This window comes from Anthonomus grandis, chromosome 7, assembly GCF_022605725.1.
Source record: "Anthonomus grandis grandis chromosome 7, icAntGran1.3, whole genome shotgun sequence".
Taxonomy (NCBI): Eukaryota; Metazoa; Arthropoda; class Insecta; order Coleoptera; family Curculionidae; genus Anthonomus; species Anthonomus grandis.
Window position 1 is genome coordinate 14,065,386 of NC_065552.1, and position 6,723 is coordinate 14,072,108.

Below are 6,723 nucleotides of genomic sequence, written 5' to 3' on the forward strand. Positions count from 1 at the left end.
TTTAGCCATATTTAAGTAACTAAAATAAAAGCTGTGTAAAAACTTAATTTAGAAAACAAATTCCAGTTCAAAGTAGCCTTTCCAATGGTTGTCTGACTGTTGTATGATACAAGTTTAAATTATTAGATGAATTTTATGATAATCCTGGTGTTATGTATTGTATTTAATGATGCTCGGCAACCTCGAACTGTACTCTAAGTCGCAGCATAACACCTGACAGCGTCACATAATTTATTTACAACGATTGGCAGTGGTCAGAAAATGAAATCAGATCTTTCAACCGTTTAAAAAATTTAGTAACGTTTGCGCCAGTTTTGTCATTCTTTGACCCTTTAAAGAAAACTGTTTTATCTGTAAACAGCTAGCCCTTATGGCCTAGATGCTGTATTAATGCAAGATAATCATCCAGTTGAGTTTGCCTCGGTTTCTTTAACAGAGACGCAACAAAAGTACAATTACATTGAGAAACAAATTCTTGCTTTAGTTTTTGGATGTAAAAAATTCCATTTTTATCTCTATGGAAATAAGTTTTTACTTCAGACCGACCATAGGCCTCTGTTAGACTTCAAAGATTGATAATCAGACTATTAAGATATCAATTTACTCTGGAGTATGTGCCAGGAAAAAAAAATGCTGATGCACTTAGCAGAGATCTAGTAAACGAATCGATAAATACTGATTATCTAGAGAATCACTTAAAGGTATACCCTGTCCTTGCAACTTCTAAAGAAAATGAACAAAAACTGCTAAATGCAATTTCTAAAGATCCTATTATTCAGAAACTCATAGACTATAGAATTTCAGGCTCGCCAGAACATATAGGCAATTTAAAACCATCAGAGCTAAGTTATATTGGAATATTCGCAGCGAAATATATCTGCATAAAAATATTATTTTTTATAAGAAGCGAATTTTAATACCCTTAGCCATTAAAATGAAATATCGTAGTTACCAAGGAGTTGTTTCATGTAAAAAACTTGCTGATGAGACCGTATACTGGCCCGGAATCACTACAGCTATAGAAGATATGGCATTAAGTTGCAAAATTTGCCAGGAGTACTCCCGTAGTAACCAGAAATAGGCTTTGACACCTCATACAATTCCGAAATTACCCTGGGAAAAAGTGGGTATAGATTTCAAGAGTCATAAGGGTACCGACTTTCTTGTTATCTGTGACTATTTCAGCAAATTTGTCATAGTCAATAAGATACCTATTAAGACGGCGACCATGACAATATCTTCTTTAAAAAATGTGTTTCCGATAAATGGCACACCTCAAGAGATTCTCCTTCTCAACGGTTCTCCTTCTCCGCAGAATTTGCTAATTTCGCTTTAAACGACATAACTCTTAAAACATCTAGCCCCGAACACTCCCAAAGTAATGGAATGGTCGAACAATCAATTCAAACTGCTAAAGTTCTTCTAACAAAAGCTCTTATAAGTAAACAAGATCCTTTGTTAGCTGTTTTAAGCTATAATGTTACCCCTAAGCAAGACTTGCCCGCTCCATGCGATCTTCTGATGGGTAGAAAATTAAGAACAACCTTTCCAATTTTACGCATTTTCCTGCCTAAACTCAAATTTAGCACAAAGATATTAAAAAAAAATGGAATACAAGCAGATGCAACAGAAACTGAACTATGACCAACATGCTAAAAAACTGCCTGATTTACAGCCAAATGATAAGATATTAATTGAACGAGGCCTTCGTGATTGGAAAAAAGTGGTTAGATATTTCCAAAGGTGATTATAATGACTATTATGTTCGAACCGAGCAAGAAGGTGAATATAGAAGAAACCGCGTTGACTTAGAGAAATAAGTATTCTCAATAAAGTTTCAGAACCAGCTGTTTCAGAATATTCTGAGTATTCTGAAAACAAAGATTCCAGCGAGACTCAGCCTACTGCACAGGCTTTACCGCAGATAGATCTTTCTGTAAACCTTATGGACAATAACATTTCTAAAACAAGAAGTGGTCGGGTAATTAAGCGCCCTGAAAAACTGGATTTTATATATTTGTTATTCTATAAATTTTTAAATTGTAAGTGTTACTGTTCCTTTATCTCAGTTTATAACCATCATTTATGTTATGTTAATAATAAGCTTTCTTTTAATTTAATTTGTTAATAAGGGGCGTGTTATGTATTGTATCTTATGATGCTCGGCAACCTCGCACTGTAAGTCGCAGCATAACACCTGACAGCGTCGCGTAGTTCAGTACGGTAATAACTGTGTGTATTAAGCTCGTTCATGTATTTAAGTTAGAAATAAATAAGTCTAACTAGATAACCCTCTGCCTTTCTCATTTAATCTCGCTACCTATCAAGTACCTACCAAATATTACACCTGGAAAATCGTGAGAGGACCCAATTATGGATTTAAGCTAACCCAGAGGATTTAATGCCGATTACCGATGATAATGCTCTTATTTAAAAAAAAATCTGATAATTTTGTTCACTGTTAAATAATCCCCAAAGCTAGTAACATATGGCAAAAATTATGCTAATGGATAACAGTATTCCTTTGAAACCATTTTTAGTTTCCTCATATTAGGAGAATGTCGCTTAGACATTAGGACTATACTAGTATTTTAGGCTTAAATAAAACCATAGGCTAACGAGAGAAATTTTGATTGAATGAATTTGTCTAATTGATATGAATTGATATGAATTTGTCTCGTTATTCTATGATAAAACTAAATACATGTATTGTAGCTTTATGCCCTGATGACTTTTTCCTAGTTTTACATATTACCGTTGATTGAATATTTGGGAAGATACGCAACCTTATGGGCTAAAGCGTGACCGCAAATATGCGTGAAAAATAGATGGCGGTTCTCTCCAGTATGCGCGAAAATAATTTCGTCCGTCGCTTCTCATTAGTAATCGGCTATATATTTGTGTTCTGTGAATCGGCCGATCATCCCTGAGTCGTGTGGGAGAGTTTTTGCACAGGTTCGTGTTTGCCGTATTGCAATTTGGTAGTTGTTAAAAATTTTTCTTGGATATCGTTATCACAAATAGATAGATATATGTAAATGTGTTTAGTTTGTGAGACGATGGCTCCTTTAGGCAAAATTAATCAGTGTGCGTATATTAAGACTTTGATTTATAACAACCTAAAATGGGAATCTCAAAATCTTCTAAAAATCTTTAAAAAAATCTAATTATAAACCTCACAGAAAATTATCTATTTTATCTACAAAAATCAACTCGAACTCTTAAAGATATTGTCTCTTCATGTCTATGAGAGCCATTTTCTCTTTTTCTTTTTTTTACTTTAAGAAAATTTTAAATCAATATATTATGTTTATGGTCTTTAGTGTTTTAAGTATTTTCAATAATTGTTTTCATGATGAAATTCATTCATGAAAAAGATAAAAATAAAGCCTAAAAAGCCTTTAAAGTTATTGAGAAACCGGTTATAGTACGAATGGTAGCTTTCCTAATTAAAAAAAATAACATATTAAATGAATGTCGAGTAATGTTTTCATTCTTGGAGAGATTATATTTGAGCTTGAAGAAGGTCACTTTGCTGCAGCGGTATTCTGCGACTTCTCTAAAGACTTTGACTGTGTCAACCATGGAATAGTGCTCGGTAAGCTTTCTAGATATGGGTTTAGGGGAGTTGCTCTAGAATGGTTAAAATTTTGTTTTGTTAGACAGAAAAAAGTTTGTTTGGCCAAATGGCAATTTGTCTGAACTTTGTGTAGTAAGCAGGGTTCGTTTCTCGGTCCTATTTTATTTCTATTGTATATAAATGACCTGGCGTTTCTCCAGATAAGAGGATTCTTCACTATTTTTGCAGATAACACCACTATCTTATGGGCAGACAATAACAAAAGCACATTAACAAGAACAATTTCTAAAGATTTATTAATGATTAAACAGTGGTTTGATGCTAATTTGTTATTTTTAAACATAGATAAGACTAAATTGTTAAGTTTTTATGTTCAGAGCAGTTCATGATTCACAACAAAGAATTGGAAGTGAATAATTTTAACAGATTTCTTGGAACTGTTATCGATCATAAACCTAAGTTTTATGGAGATATGTCAGGAGGCAAAAACTGGCTAGACGATGTTATGCTGTTATAATATATATAATTATAGAGTGGTTTTAAATGAACTGAGATTGATATCTGCAAAAACGTTCTATTTTTTTTTTTTGTCGAAAGTTGGAACTTACTTTCATACAAAAATACCTACAGTATGGAATAACATTTTGGAGTTGCATTAGTAAACGGCTTTTTGACTTGATGTTTGTTTTTAAAAAACGAGCCATTAAATATATGTGTCATAAATCTCCACAGGACATGCAGGCTCCTATTTATAGATACTTTCCTTGTGTTGCTTGTTTATTGTTGAGTCTGCTTGCCTAATAAACAAAAAATATAAATTGTATCTTCAAAATAATGGCTCCTTAAAACATTATAATATCAGAAAAAAATACAATATTCCAATGCCCATCCCGAAAAGTGAACTAAGAATTCTCTTATTTACTTGAGCATAAAAATTTTTAATCATTTTCCAAATGTCATAAAAGTCTCTAGAAGTTCTCCTCGCTTTAAAAAGTCCTTAACGAAACTTCTTAAAAGCAAGTATTTTTATAGCATTAGAATTTTTTGAAGATAGTTAGGAATAGGCCAATAGTAATAATTAGTTTTTAGTAAAGATGTAAAGGTTAGAATTTGTGATGTTACTCTAAAAAATTTTTAAGTCGTCTTGCTTTGAAATTGAAAATACATTTTGTGTTTATACTAGTATGTTGAACCCACTATTGTGTATTGTTTTTAAATTATGTGTTAGTAATATGTCGATTAATATGCCTATTTTATATCATAGAAGTACCATGTTAACAAGTAGGTACCATGTATTTATGAATAAAGTATGTTTTGAATTTTTTGAAATTCGAAATTGTATTTAAAAGAGAGAGAGGTATATAATATTTAATAGGGATGATTCCAACTACTCACTAGAAATTACCTCGTTGAAAAAGTAATTAAAAGGGTTAGACAAAACTGCAAGTGGCCAACATGGCGTCGACAAGAAGAAACAAAGTTGATTATGACACTCTAAAGAAGGAACGTCGTATTTAAAAGTTAAAGATGTTAACTTGTAAATGAGAGAAAGTGTTTACAACAATGTATACATGATTTTATTTTATATTTTCAAATAACGCCAGAAAAAAAAAACCATTTTGCCAAATTTCACCTTTTTCCTGAATATTAGGAAGTATTTGGCATTTTTCCAATTTTTAGATTGCATTTATTCAATCATTGCATTTATATTGCGCAACTTTCGCCTAATTAAACCATTTAATCATCCTTATTTTGGACATCCTGTATAATCGCGATGAGACCCTTCATACTGTAAAACAAAATATTTGTTTTTTTTTCTTATTAACTTTTTCTAGTTTTAAGAATTAGTAATTAAGTGTTTGCCTGTATTGCAAATTAAAATGTGGCCTATTTTCTATATTTTATAGTGTTGTTACACCCTTATTCAAAACCTTTTAAATTTTGCGATTTTATTTTTATATTAATTTCAGTTAAAGGTATCTATTTTTCAATATTTTTGTCCAAAAAAAGTGTACTTCACAGATCTCACTACCCGACACAGTTTTTGAGATATTGGCTGGTTTCACAAACCCGTATTGTCAAAAATCACATTTCGGGCTACTTTTTGCAAAAAATTATTGACTCTAAAAAACTATAGTACCGTATATAGATATTAAATCTTTAATTATTTAATTTACTCTTTATATTTACGTGAAACCTACCTATATCATCACCTTTATTTAATATTTTTGTTAATTTTCTAATTAATAAATAAAAGCTTATTGCATTTTTGTTTTGTTTTTATTTATTTATTTTTGTCTCAAAAAAGGATTTTGGTAAGTAATTTATTATTTGTTAATAAAATTTAAGTTGTAAGAGATAGCACCTTCCAATACATTACTTGACCACCACATTTATCTAGTTATTTATGCGAGATCACAGCGCAGTTAAACTGCAAGTGGTCAATATAGCGCCCACAAAGAAAAACAAAGTTGATGATGGCTCTTTAAAGACAGAACGTCGTATTTTAAATTTAAAGGTGTCATCGTATAGGCGAGAAAAAGTCACAATAATTATTTATTCATTTAATAAATACTTTTGTCATATATTTTGAAATAACGCCAGAAAAAAAATAAAATGATTTTGCCAAATTTCAGTTTTTTGCAAAATTTAGGAAGTATTTAGATTTTATTAATTTAATATTATATAATAATTAAAAAATTATTAAATTACCAAATATTCAATCAACGATATTACCTAGACGATATTTACGTTAAAGGAGGACTAAAAATTTTTAGCCTGATTATTATTGCTTGAAAGACTGTATCTTGAAATTTATTAGAGATAAGGGTTATGATTGAGCCTAGAATATTAAAGATCTTTGGTAGTATAAAAAAGATACGAAGTATCATTATAATATTTTTTCAAGGATTTTTTTGAAAAGTGATAAAATTTGGAGGTTTAAAAGCTTCAAAGCTTAATTGCTTGAATATGTTTTAATAAAAATTCAAAACAGCAGACTTGGTATATTTATTATGTTTGCTTTTTTGTTTATAGATGATCTATTAATACATCTACTTTCCCTAAAGGCTAAATCACTACATATTTATTTGACCTAAATGTAAAATAAAGCTTATATTATTATAATTACTGAGATCCTACTG